We start from the raw sequence: 13,165 nt of genomic DNA on the forward strand, positions 1-13,165 counted from the left end.
ATTCAATACCTTAAAACATTTTTTGTCATTAGAAGTGATTAATCACCTGACAGTCTTGTTTTTTTTTTTTTATGTAGTGAATTATTTATTCTCTTTTAAAGATTTGTGTTCTGTCATTTACAGATCTTCAGTAGGGAAGGGTAATTTAAGGGATTAGGAAGTTAGTTGAAAATTGTTTAGAAATGAAAATCATTTGTAGTGACTTACATACTTCCTAGCGATTAAAAGTTCTGTAATTATTAACTCTGCCTTTGTATTTTTCATAATTATTCAAAAGAACAGATAGTTTACTTACTTAAAAAGACAACATTGAGGCTGGGTGTGGTAGCTCACACCTGTAATCCCAGCACTTTGGGAGGCCAGGGTGGGCAGATCACCTGTGGTCAGGAGTTCAAGATCAGCCTGGCCAACATGGTGAAACCCTGTCACTACTAAAAATACAAAAAAATTCAGCCAGGAGCGGTGAAAAATTGTATTTCTTTGTATTTTTAGTAGAGATGGGATTTCACCATTTTGGCCAGGCTGGTGGCAAGTGTGTGTGTGTGTGGTGGTGGTGGGTGCCTGTAATGCCAGCTACTCGGAGGCTGAGGCAGGAGAATTGCTTGAACCCGAGAGGCAGAGGTTGCAGTGAGCCGAGATCATGCCACTGCACTCCAGCCTCGGGGACAGAGCAAGACTCTTTCTCAAAAACAAACAAACAAACAAACAAACATTGAAATCAGAAAACATTTGGAGGAATAAGGAAATACCTGCAATTTTTGGTTCTTTCTACCAAGTTGTTTTGTTAATTCAGGAACATATATGGCGTTTCATATAATGATCACTTTGAAATACTTATATATCCAAAATCCTGTGAAGAGTGAAACAGAAGTCAGGATTAAACTTAGTGTTGATTTCATCTCCTGTCCTTTTTCTGGTAATAAAAAGGACTAGGAGGGCAAAATACTTTCCTCTTAAATATCCACTCCACCCTCCCTGGCTACTGGAACAGATCCACATTCTTATTTTCTAAAAACAAAAAGGAAGGGTGTGTGTATGTGTATTTTCTACCATAGCTACCTAACTAACCAGGGCTTCTTGTGTTCTAGTTCTTTGCATTCTAATTCAAATATACTTTTCAGGAAAATGTAATGCCTACCTGTAATATGTTCAACTTGCTACAATTATCATAGAGTATTTTTGGTTCTGCTTTTATAGTCATTTAGGGATTGATCTAATCACTTTAATTTTTCTTAACATGAGGCTCCTAAGATTAGTTACTTTTCCTGGCCTACTTGTTCATGTGTCAGAGCTCAACAATTCCAGTGTCCCCTAACAAACGTTAGTGGTCTCCCTAGTTCTGACTGGCTTCCCAGGGATGCTTCTAGAGCCCCAGCTACCAGATGCTTCCTGATTGGGAGGCGGGCTGCTTGCAGTTGCTTTAGGAAGGGATTGGCACTGCCAGAAGCAAGACTTTTGGTCAGAATGATTCATTTCCATAGTGTGACATTAGCTGTATAGAGCAGACTATTTTTCTAAATCGTTGTGTTATAATAATAGAAGTTCAAGAACCATAATTAGGGCTGTCGTAAGGGTGTGGACATAGCCATAAGCTAAGGAAAAAGTTCATCTAGTCTGGGGATGGACCTCCACATTCTTGCCATGATGTCTTTTAACATAACATTTGTTCAATTAAAATACCTTAATCCCTAGAATGTTGGAGAGTGGGACATGTTTTTCAAAATTATGGATTGGAATGGATGGGGAAGGAAAACTAAGTGCTGAGAATGGGTTTTTTAGAAATTTCTAGGTGTGTCATTGCACCCATAGTTTTTTTTTAAATGTATTGCTGAGTCTCTATTGCCACCCAGATGTCACTTTTTCCCTTCCCTACTCCTGAAACTTCTAAGGCATTGCCACCATCAGTGTATCATAAATGAATTCATAGTGCTTGCCATATTCACGGTCCCTTCAAAGGGTAACTGTACCCCTCACTCTCCCTGTTGATTCAGGGCCCCTGCTAAGAAACCAAATGATCCAGCCAAGCTGACTGGACAAGGAGAGGTCCTGACCTGAGAATGGTTCACTCACAGGCTTGTAAGGGCCTTTTGATGTGGCCTGCTTTCAAAAGAGCAGTCTAAACAGAAGTAGCAATGTTTAACTGAGCGATTTAGGTGTCCTATTTTGGGAATTTCCATAACAAGTATGGAAAAGATAAACCAGAGGAGTGGTGTAGACACATTGACAGTTGTGACCCCATTAGCAGTGGTGTACCAGAAAAGCCACCATTTCTTACTCGTGGGCTTTCAGGGCCTGCCTTGGAACCAACACTTTGCTTCGGTTTTTTGCCTCTGTGTGACTTAGCCCTTCTCTGGTTCCTTATCCTGTTGTTTCTTCTGTATTCATACGTGTGCCCTACTCATCCTTCACCTGAGTGAGCTTGAGTATCAGTTCATTGCAATGATAGAAGCCCAATCCTAGGGGACCTTAGATACCCAGAGGAGCCAGGGGCAGGTTGGTAGTCCAGGGGCATCAGGGGATAGAGTCACTATTTAGGGCCAAGAAATTAGGAATCTGGGCCTCAGGCTGTCTGCTTTGAGCTGCCACAGCTCCTCTAGTAATGGACCAGATTCATTTAAATAATTTTTTTTTTTTTTTTTTTTTGCTATCTAGACTACAGACTTTATGCAGTATCACCAGATTTTACATGCATTCATTTGTGTGTATGTAGGTCCATACAACTTCAGCACAGGTATAGATTCATATGCTTAACCTCATAATCAAATGTTAGAATCAACATCATAATCATCGTAATCACGTAGAACTGTTCCATTTGCACAAAGGAACTCCTTGCGTCATCCCTTTGTAGTCATACATATCCCGCACCCCCTCCAGTCCCTATCTCTGGCAACCATTAATCTGTTCTTCATTTCAATAATTTTGTCACCTCAAGAATGTTATATAAATGCAGTCATACAGTATGTGACCATTTGAGTCTGGCTTTTTTTGTTCACCATAATACCCCTGAGGTACAACCAAGTTCTTGTATCAACAGTTCCTTTTCATTCCAGAGTAGTATTCCAAGTTATGGATGGTTTGTTTAACCATGTACCTGTTGTAGGACATCTGGGTTGTTTCCAGTTTGGGGTTATTACAAATAAAGCTCCTATGAGTATTTGGGTACAAGTATAATACGGGTTTTCATTTCTCTGGAATGAATGTCCAGGAGCACAACTGCTGGGTCTTATGTCTAACTTGATTAAAAAATTATGTTTAACTTGATAAGAAATTTATAAACTGTTTTCCAGAGTGATTGTAACATTTTACATTCCTGTCAGCAATGTATAAAATACCCATTTTGTATCCTCATCAGTATTTGGTATTTTCACTATTTTTTCTTTAGCCATTCAGATAAGTAAGTCATAGCCTCACTGTGGTTTCAATTTGCATTCCCTCATGACTTATGGATTTTAACAGCTTTTCTTTTTTTTTTTTGAGACGGAGTCTCGCTCTGTCTCCCGGGCTGGAGTGCAGTGGCCAGATCTCAGCTCACTGCAAGCTCTGCCTCCTGGGTTTACGCCATTCTCCCGCCTCAGCCTCCCGAGTAGCTGGTACTACAGGCGCCAGCAACATCGCCGGGCTAGTTTTTTTGTATTTTTTTAGTAGAGACGGGGTTTCACCTTGTTAGCCAGGATGGTCTCGATCTCCTGACCTCGTGATCCACCCGTCTCGGCCTCCCAAAGTGCTGGGATTACAGGCTTGAGCCACCGCGCCCGGCCTTTAACAGCTTTTCATATGCTAAATTGCCATCTCTAGATCCTCTTCAGTGAAACATCTATTCATGTCTTTTGCTCATTTTCTAACTGGACTGTTTGTTTTATTGTTGAGCTTTTGTGGCCTTTTTTTTTTTTTGAGACAAGGCTTCACTGTTACACAGGTTGGAGTGTGGTGGTGTGATCATAGCTCACTGCAGCCTCAAACTCCTGGGCTCAAGTGTTCCTCCTGCCTCCCTAGTAGCTGGGACTACTGGTGTGTGTCATGGTGCCCAGCTAATTTTTAAAAAAATTTTTTTGTAGAGACAGAGTCTCACTATGTTGTCCAGGCTGGTCTGGAACCCTTAACCTCAAGCACGCCCCCCAAAGTGGTGATATTACAAGCATGAGCTACCATGCCTGACTACAGTTGAGTTTTTAGCACACTTTATATATTCCAAATTGATCAGATATATGGTTTGCAAATTCATCTCAATCTGTAGCTTATCTTTTCCTCTTCTTAAATCACAAGTTTTCAAATTTTGAAGAAGTCCAGTATATCAGTTTTTGTCTTGTATGGATGTGCTTTTAGGGCAAAGTCCAAGAACTTGTCACCTAGGCCAAGATCCTGAAGATTTTTCTCCTGTGGCTTTTTTCCAAGTTATATAGTTTTATGTATTATATTTAAGTCCATTATACATTTTTATATTTTATATAAATTTTATATCAGATGTGAGGTTTAAGTAGAGGTTCTTTTTTCTCCTTGCTATGGGTGTCTAATTGCTCCAGCATAATTTGTCAGAAAGGCTATTCTTCCTCCATTGAATTGCTTTTGCACTTTTTCACAATCAGTTGAGCATGTTTATGTGGGTTTATTTCTGGGTTCTCTCATCTGTTCCATTGATCTATGTGTCTGTTCCTCTGCCAATACCATCTATCTTGATTACTATAGCTTTATAGTAAGTCTTGAAGTCAGGTGATATGAGTCCTCCAAGTTTTTCTTCTTCAAAATTGATTTAGCTTAAGTAACTTTACACTGGATATTTTCATCTTTCCCCATTTTGTCTCCTGCTTTATTCTAGAGAAGAAAGTTCTTGCATAAGCGCTTCCTTTTCTTGTTGCAATTCCTACAAATGCTCCAGTCTGTCCTCCAGCCACTGTAGGAGAGGCCCACTGACTGCTGACATCTGACTACACAGATTCTTGGTAAACATTGAGCCATTATGTATCTTGGTTACTGAGTCCAGATGTGTAAGGCTGTGGATCCTCCTATACACATCCTGCTCCTCCTGGCACAGGATCTTGGGCAGCTGTACTGCTGATTCAAGGCACACTTTCCCAATAGTGACATGAGGTACAATATGGATTGGGATTTCAATTCTCTTATACTCTGAACTCTTTTGGGCCTATATGGATTGGAAGCAAGTGTAGAGTACCCAGCCAGTCTTTGTGTTCTTATCTTCTATGAAACAGGAAAAAATAAGTCCTTCTTGATCTATCATCTGGCACATGGCTTGTGTGTGAACATCAACATGTGAAGGCCAAACAATTATATGAGGATGGGAATGATACCAGCCTACAACTCAAATGGGGCGGCCTGTCAGTTCAGCCAACCTCTCTGCCTCTGTTGAAGCTGCAGACAGCTGCTCTGGAGAAATTTTTACTCAATCCTTACTCTTACCAGAATGTCATAAGATGATGACAGAATGAATGTGAACAATTCTGACGACATCAACCTTTTCAGCAACTGTGCACATTTCAGTTCCAGTATATGCAGATTTGGAGTCACTCCTTGGATCATCGTTCAACTCCCCTATGCACAGCCCCATCACTTCCTCTTTCTCTGTGCTTAAAGCGTGTTTGAGACAAACAAGGAAAGCGTCAGACTCAAGATGAACAGCCTGTACTACCTGTACCACCTGCACCGCCATCTTGGCCCGAACCCCCAAAATTTTTTTTAAAAGCCATTTTAGGTTCACAGCAAAATTAAGCAGATTGCCCTCCTCCGTAGTCTTACCTTTTATTTTTTTTAAAAAATTATGAACAGGAAATTAATGTTAGGGATATCAAAAGGAATAAATTTCACCTTGTTGAGTTGTTTTTGATGTGTGATGAAAAGTTTTTAGAATTTACAGCCAGTACTTATGGTATCTTTATTGCTTCTGTTTTTGTAAAATTATTGGAAATCTACTCTGGCCCAGGATTCCTGTGTGTTTCAGTATGTTCAATATGGAGTTGTTAGAGTGTGGATCGTGTCGACTCCTCTTTCTCTCAGCTCTGGCTATCCTCTTCCCTCTTCAGTAGCAGCAAAGGGCCAAGCCCACTCTCAAAAAACAACTACCAGGAATATGAGTTCTATTCCCTTCTGGATCAGGGTTTCTTCCACATGATGCCATGAAGAAGGTCAGGTGGAGTCACAGATACTGGGTTTATTTATGTTAAACGAAAAAAAGAGATGGCCTATAGGAGAAAAGAGATGGTTGCTATATCCAGGAAGTTCTCAAGCTCACAGACCCCGTGCATGCCCCTTTCATCTTTCTCCGTATGATCTTAGCCTGTGTCTGTGCAGACACCACTCTAGCTCTTCTCTCTCTTGTGGTCACAAGAATATAAAAACTGTCTAGCCACTTCCTCTTTATTAAGCCTGAGTCTCCATTTATCATGCTGAGTGAGCCAAGTTCTTGCTGACTGAATCATGTTCTTATAATTCTACTGATGTAGAATACTACTGATTATATCCTGTTTCTACTAACAAAACGGACATACAAAATTTGTCCAACATGCATAACCACACACTTATACCTTTTCCTTCATGAAAGCTCTAGCCAATTCTTTCATCAAGTATTTATTGAGTACCTACTGTGTTCCAGTCCTTTTATGATCTCAGCCCTGGGAATCTCTCTGGCCTCTCATTTCTTGCTACAGTGATTCTAAACTACTTGTTATACCTCACGTGTATTTTATCCTGTTCCACATCTTCATGTCTTCATTCATGTCTGGAACATCAATTTGTTCATTTGCTTGGTTAACTCCTATTTGTCCTTCTAGCCCAAATCCAGGTCCCCCTTTAGGAAGCTACTGTGTACTCTATTTTTCTTTGCACAAGTCAGGTAAGGTTTGCAAACTCCACTGGGCTCCCATGGCACCTTGCACATTCCTCCATCACAGAACTTTGTGTGTCGTATAGACAGTTGCCAGGACCAGCTCGGTCGGGGAGACCCTATCCCAGCGGCACTAGAGGAATTAAAGACATACACACAGAAATAGAGAGGTGTGAAGTGGGAAATCAGGGGTCTCACAGCCTTCAGAGCTGGAAGCCCCGAGCAGAGATTTACCCACATATTTATTAACAGCAAACTAGTCATTAGCATTGTTTCTATAGATATTAAATTAACTAAAAGTATCCCTTATGGGAAACAAAGGGATGGGCTGAATTAAAGAATGGGTTGGGCTAGTTAACTGCAGCAGGAGCCTGTCCTTAAGGTACAGATCGCTCATGCTATTGTTTGCGGCCTAAGAATGCCTTTAAGCGGTTTTCCGCCCTGGGCGGGCCAGGTGTTCCTTGCCCTCATTCCAGTAAACCCACAACCTTTCAGCGTGGGCGTTAGGGTCGTTATGAACATGCCACAGTGCTGCAGAGATTTTGTTTATGGCCAGTTTTGGGGCCAGTTTATGGCCAAATTTTGGGGGGGTCTGCTCCCAACAGACAGTGTCTTTGTGTGTCCATCTCATCAGCAGAACTTTGAGGGAAGGGAAAACATCTTACCCATTTTTGTTTCTGCAATTCTTAGAACAGTGTATGAAATAGAATATACACATACTAAATACTTGTGGAACCAAACAGAATTAGTTAGGGTATAAAGTAAAATAGAAAATCTTATAGAATCTCTAGGCAATCTTTGTTTGCATTAAAATCTGTTTTTCATTCCTAGAGACCATTTATTTAGATCTTCAGCAAGGACATCTCTAGCATCTGTTGCAGCAATGTGTCAACCATGAGTTAGAGGCACACCATCTGTTTTTTACTGCACCGGGGCTGACTGGGGTTTTGGCAATGCAGATAAATGTGCTTGCACCTAATAATGCTAGTTCTAACCTCCAAAGTCAGGCAGTAGACATGATTATGAAGACTCTTAATACCTACATATAGTGTGGTCCAGTGCATTACCAAATGCCATGGCTGTAGCAGACCCTCTAGTATCTTAGGTGGGTAGGTATAAGGGGACACAACCATAAATCCAGCTGCAACTGCAATGCTATATCTCAGGACTAGACCTGTGCCTGTTATAAAGTTGGTATTCAGTAAGTACTTGTTAAATGAATGACTGCATTTGGGTAAATGGATTTAGCTATATGTAAGGAAGCTATGGTTTGGCACTTTGTAGCACTCTTAATTTTTGATTGTGCTGGAGGCAGGGCTAAGGATTGAAGCTAGGGGAGATGATGCTAAGGAAGAATTTTCTCATGGGACTCCTCCTTATACCACAGTCTGCAATGATGACTAACACTGCCAAGAAAATGAGAATGTGGGAAACCAAGTTGTGTTACAATGAAGTGGAATTTTAGTTGAGTCCTGATTTTGCTTTCCTCTTACCATTTGTACAGCTGTGCAACTTTTTTCAGATCATTACGTTTGCTTCTGAAGGGAGAGGGGAGCCAGAGAGGGCCTCAGGGATCAGGGATCAGGACATCCCTGGTCTGGTGTGAGCTCTGGTCTGAGCCAGCTTTGTTCCTGGAGCTCTAGTTTTCTTGGGAATGGGGTGTTTGGACCAGATCATCTTTAAGTCCTATTCTGATTCTGAGATTTTACATTCTCTAAACAATTGTAGGGTTTGAAATAGTTAGGGGTTTTCCTAAATTCTGCAGGTGTTTCCTGGATGAGTTAAAAGCTGACTATAAATAGATCAAATTGTAGATGGTGTAGTTAAGGTTCCTTGGATTTTAGCTAAAGACTTTATAGATGTTTGCCAGTAAGTTTCCATGGTGATTAGTATTTAGTTCTTATTTCTTCCTTCACATATGAATAAATCAAATAGACATGCTGTAGAAAATTAAGGGAACTAATTTCTTTTTAGTTTTATTGAGGTATAATTGACAAAAATTGTATATATTCAAGGTATACGATGTGCTGCTAGGTGGGGATGTAGGGTTTGGAAGAAAGCAGACAGCATTGCTTAGCTCAGTCATGTTCAGAGGTCTCTTTACGTAATCTTTACTTCCATCACAGGTGCAGATAGGTGGCTTCAGTTTATTTTATTTTATTTTATTTTATTTTTTGAGACGGAGTCTCGCTCTGTCACCCAGGCTGGAGTGCAGTGGCCGGATCTCAGCTCACTGCAAGCTCCGCCTCCCGGGTTCATGCCATTCTCCTGCCTCAGCCTCCCGAGTAGCTGGGACTACAGGCGCCCGCCACCTCACCCGGCTAGTTTTTTTTTTTTTTTTTTTTGTATTTTTTAGTAGAGACGGGGTTTCACCGTGTTAATCAGGATGGTCTCGATCTCCTGACCTTGTGATCTGCCCGTCTCGGCCTCCCAAAGTGCTGGGATTACAGGCTTGAGCCACCGCGCCCGGCCAGGTGGCTTCAGTTTATATCTCTTCAGGAGGACACACACAAACTGGTGGAGAAGAGCAAAGGTATGCTGAGATGGAGCCCAGGGCAAGGCCAGATTCACTGTCCAGCTCTTTTCTTCTTTACTCAGAGAGGTCTAAGAGAGGTGTGGCTCTTTCATGATAGGGCAGAATGATACATGTTTAGATGCCATGGACTTTCAGCATGGTTCACAAAGAGGGGAAACCACAAATGATAATCTGTGAATTCCCAGCCACTATATTATGTGGATATACGAATATAGTTTATGAATATATATTAAACAAAAATAGAATCTTACAATAATGATGTTTTACAGCTTGCTCTTTCTCAATTAACAGTGTCTTTCCATGTCAGTACATATAGACCTAACTTGTTTTTTAAGTATTCCATTATATAGATAAACCACAACCTCTGAACTATGCAGTTGACCTGTGAACAACCTGGATTTGAACTGCATGGGTCCATTTACACATGGATTTTTAAAAATAAATATATTAGAAAATTTTTTGAGATTTGCAACAATTTGAAAAAATTCTCAGAATTATGTAGCCTAGAAATATTTTAAAAAATAAGAAAAAGGTATGTCATGAATGCATAAAATATATGTAAATACTAATCTATTTTTTCATTTACTACCATAAAATACACATAAATCTATTAGAAAAAGTTAAAATTGGCTGGGCGTAGTGGCTCACGCCTGTAATACCAGCACTTTGGGAGGCCGATGCTGGTGGATCACTTGAGGTCAGGAGTTCGAGACCAGCTTGGCCAGCATGGTGAAACCCTGTCTCTACTAAAAGTACAAAAATTAGCCAGGTAATTCCAGCTACTAGGGAGGCTGAGGCAGGAGAATTGCTTGAACCCAGAGGGTGGAAGTTACAGTGAGCCGAGATCACGCTACTGTACTCCAGCCCGGGTGACAGAGCGAGACTCCTTCTCAAAAACAAAACAAAAAAAAAGTTATAATTTATAAAAACTTAAACAGACATAGACTGCACATGGCACTTTTCACAGTTGAGAGAAATGTAAACAGACGTAAAGACATAACCACACAAAATTAACTGCAGTACACAAGGTACTACTATAGTAATTCTGCAGCCATGTCATATTGCTATTGCTTGAGTGAGCTCAAAGGTTGTGAGTATTCCCTTAAAATGTGTGACACTGATCATCCCTGTGTGAGCAGTTTGTCTCTCCAGTGCTCTTCTCACAGTTCTCACGTATTTTTCATTGTGTTTAGTGCAATACAGTAAACCTGACGACTTAAGGCAAAAGGCAGATGAAGGAACTGAAGCTGAAGAACGTAATGCCAGCAAAGGATAGTTTGATAATTTTAGAAAGAGGTTCACTCTTTTAAAAATGTCTGAATAGGGCTAGGTGCTGTGGCTCATGCCTGTAATCCCAACACTTTGGGAGGCCGAGGCAGGTGGATCATAAGATCAGGAGATCGAGACTATCCTGGCTAACACGGTGAAAACCTGTCTCTACTAAAAATACAAAAAAATTAGCCAGGAGTGGTGGCAGGTACCTGTAGTCCCAGCTACTCGGGAGGCTGAGGCAGGAGAATGGTGTGAACCTGGGAGGCAGAGCTTGCAGTGAGCCGGGAGGCTGAGGCAGGAGAATGGTGTGAACCTGGGAGGCAGAGCTTGCAGTGAGCCAAGATGGTGCCACTGCACTCCAGCCTGGGTGACAAGAGCAAGACTCCATCTCAAAAAAAAAAAAAAAAAAAAAAGTCAGGATAACAGAAGAAGCTTCTGCCGACCAGGAGGCAGCAAATGAGTTGCCAGATACCATTAAGAAAATCACTGAGGACCAGATACAGTGGCTCATGCCTGTGATCCTAGCACTTTAAGAGGCCGAGGCAGGAGGATTCCTTGAGCCTGGCAGTTTGAGACCAGCCTGGGCAACATAGGGAGACACTGACTCTACAAAAAATTAAAAAATTAGCCATGCATGGTGGTATGTACCTATAGTTCCATCGACTCAGGAGGCTAAGGAGGGATGGTCACTTGAGTCTGGGAGGTTGAGGCTACAGTGAGTCGTGACTGCACCACTGCATGCCAGCCTGGGGCAACAGAATGAGACCCTGTCCACCCAACCCTAGCTCTCCCAAAAAAGAAAATTGAGGAGAAAGGATATCTGCCTGAAACAAGTTGTTTTTTTGTTTTTGTTTTGTTTTGTTTTTTGTTTTTGTTTTGTGTGTGTGTGTGTGTGTGTGTGTTTTAGAGACAGAGTCTGGCTATGTTGCCCAGGCTGGCCTTAACTTTCTGGGCTTAAGTGACCCTCCTACCTCAGTGTCCCAAGTACCTGGAACTACAGGTGCACACTACCATGCCTGGCTAAACAGATTTCTTCTTCTTCTTTTTTTTTTTTTTTAAATGAGACAAGAGTCTCACTATGTTACCCAGGCTGGTCTCAAACTCCTGGGCTCAAGCGATCCTCTCACCTTGGTCTCTCAGAGTGCTGGGATTACAGGCGTGAGCCACTGCACCTGGCCCTGAACTGATTTTTAATGCAGACAAAAGTGCCCTGTTCTGGAAAATAATGCCACAAAAGACATTTACTAGTAAGATAATTGAACACCAGGATTTAAGGCAGGAAGGGACAAGATAACTCTACTGTTTTGTGCAAATGCAGTCAAGTTTATAATCAGGACTATCTTTATCTATAAAGCTGCCAATCCATGAGCCTTGAAGGGAAAAGATAAATACTGGCTGCCAGTCTTTTAAATGGACAAAAAGAAGGTCTGGACAACAAGACCTTTTTACAACCCAGGCTAGAATGCAGTGGCGTGATCTTGGCTCACTGCAACCTCTGCCTCCTGGGTTCAAGCAATTCTCCTGCCTCAGCCTCCCGAGTAGCTGGGACTACAGGTGCCAGCCACCATGCCCGGCTGAGTTTTGTATTTTTGGTAGAGATGGGATTTCACCATGTTGGCCAGGCTAGTCTCGAATGCCTGACCTCGAGTGATCTGCCCTCCTCGGCCTCCCAAAGTGCTGGGATTACAGGTGTGAGCCACCGTGCCTGGCCAAGAACCCTTTTCCTGAATTGGTTCCATTGATGCTTTGTCCCTGATATAAGGGAGTACCTTGTCAATGAGGGATGGCCCTTTTTTTTTTTTTTTTTTTTGGGAGATGGAGTTTTGCTCTTACTGCCCAGGCTGGAGTGCAAAGGTGCAATCTTGGCTCACCGCAACCTCCACCTCCCAGGTTCAAGCAATTCTCCTGCCTCAGCCTCCCAAGTAGATGGGATTACAAAGCATGTGCCAACATGCCGGCTAATTTTGTGTTTTTAGTAGAGACGGAGTTCCTCCATGTTGATCAGGCTGGTCTCGAATTCCCCACCTCAGGTGATCTGCCCACCTCGGTCTCCGAAAATGCTGGGATTACAAGTGTTGAGCCACCGCGCCTGGCCCAGGGATGGCCTTTTAAAGTTCCTTTGATATTGGACAATGTCCCTGGCCACGTAGAACCCCATGAATTCAACACCAGAAGTGTTGAAGTGGTCCTCTTGCCCCCAAACACAACATCTCTAATTCAGCCTCTAGATCAGGGGGTTGTAAGAACCTTTAAGCTTCATTACACATGGTACTCTATGTACACATGGTACTGTATGGAAGAAGACCCCCAACAGAGAGAACGTCATCAGTGTCTGGAAGGATTACACCATTGAAGGTGCCATTATTGTTATAGGAAAAACTGTGAAAGCTATGAAGCCCAAAACAATAAATTTGTGCTGTAGAAAATTATCCAGATGTTGTGCATGCCTTCATAGGATTTACAACAGTGCCAATCAAGGAAATCATAAAAGAGATTATGGATGTGGCAAAAAGGGTGGGGAGGGA

General features: G+C 41.9%; 1 protein-coding gene and 1 pseudogene across 9 annotated transcripts in view; one reads left to right on the top strand and one right to left on the bottom strand.

Annotated features, from left to right (window-relative positions):
* The window catches only part of MYO5A (myosin VA), a 218,209-nt gene that overhangs the window by 42,195 nt on the left and 162,849 nt on the right, over positions 1 to 13,165 (top strand). The gene's annotated exons all lie outside the window — the stretch shown is intronic.
* Positions 4,805 to 5,662, bottom strand: LOC111552733 (annotated as a pseudogene).

Source organism: Piliocolobus tephrosceles, chromosome 6 (assembly GCF_002776525.5).
Source record: "Piliocolobus tephrosceles isolate RC106 chromosome 6, ASM277652v3, whole genome shotgun sequence".
NCBI lineage: Eukaryota > Metazoa > Chordata > Mammalia > Primates > Cercopithecidae > Piliocolobus > Piliocolobus tephrosceles.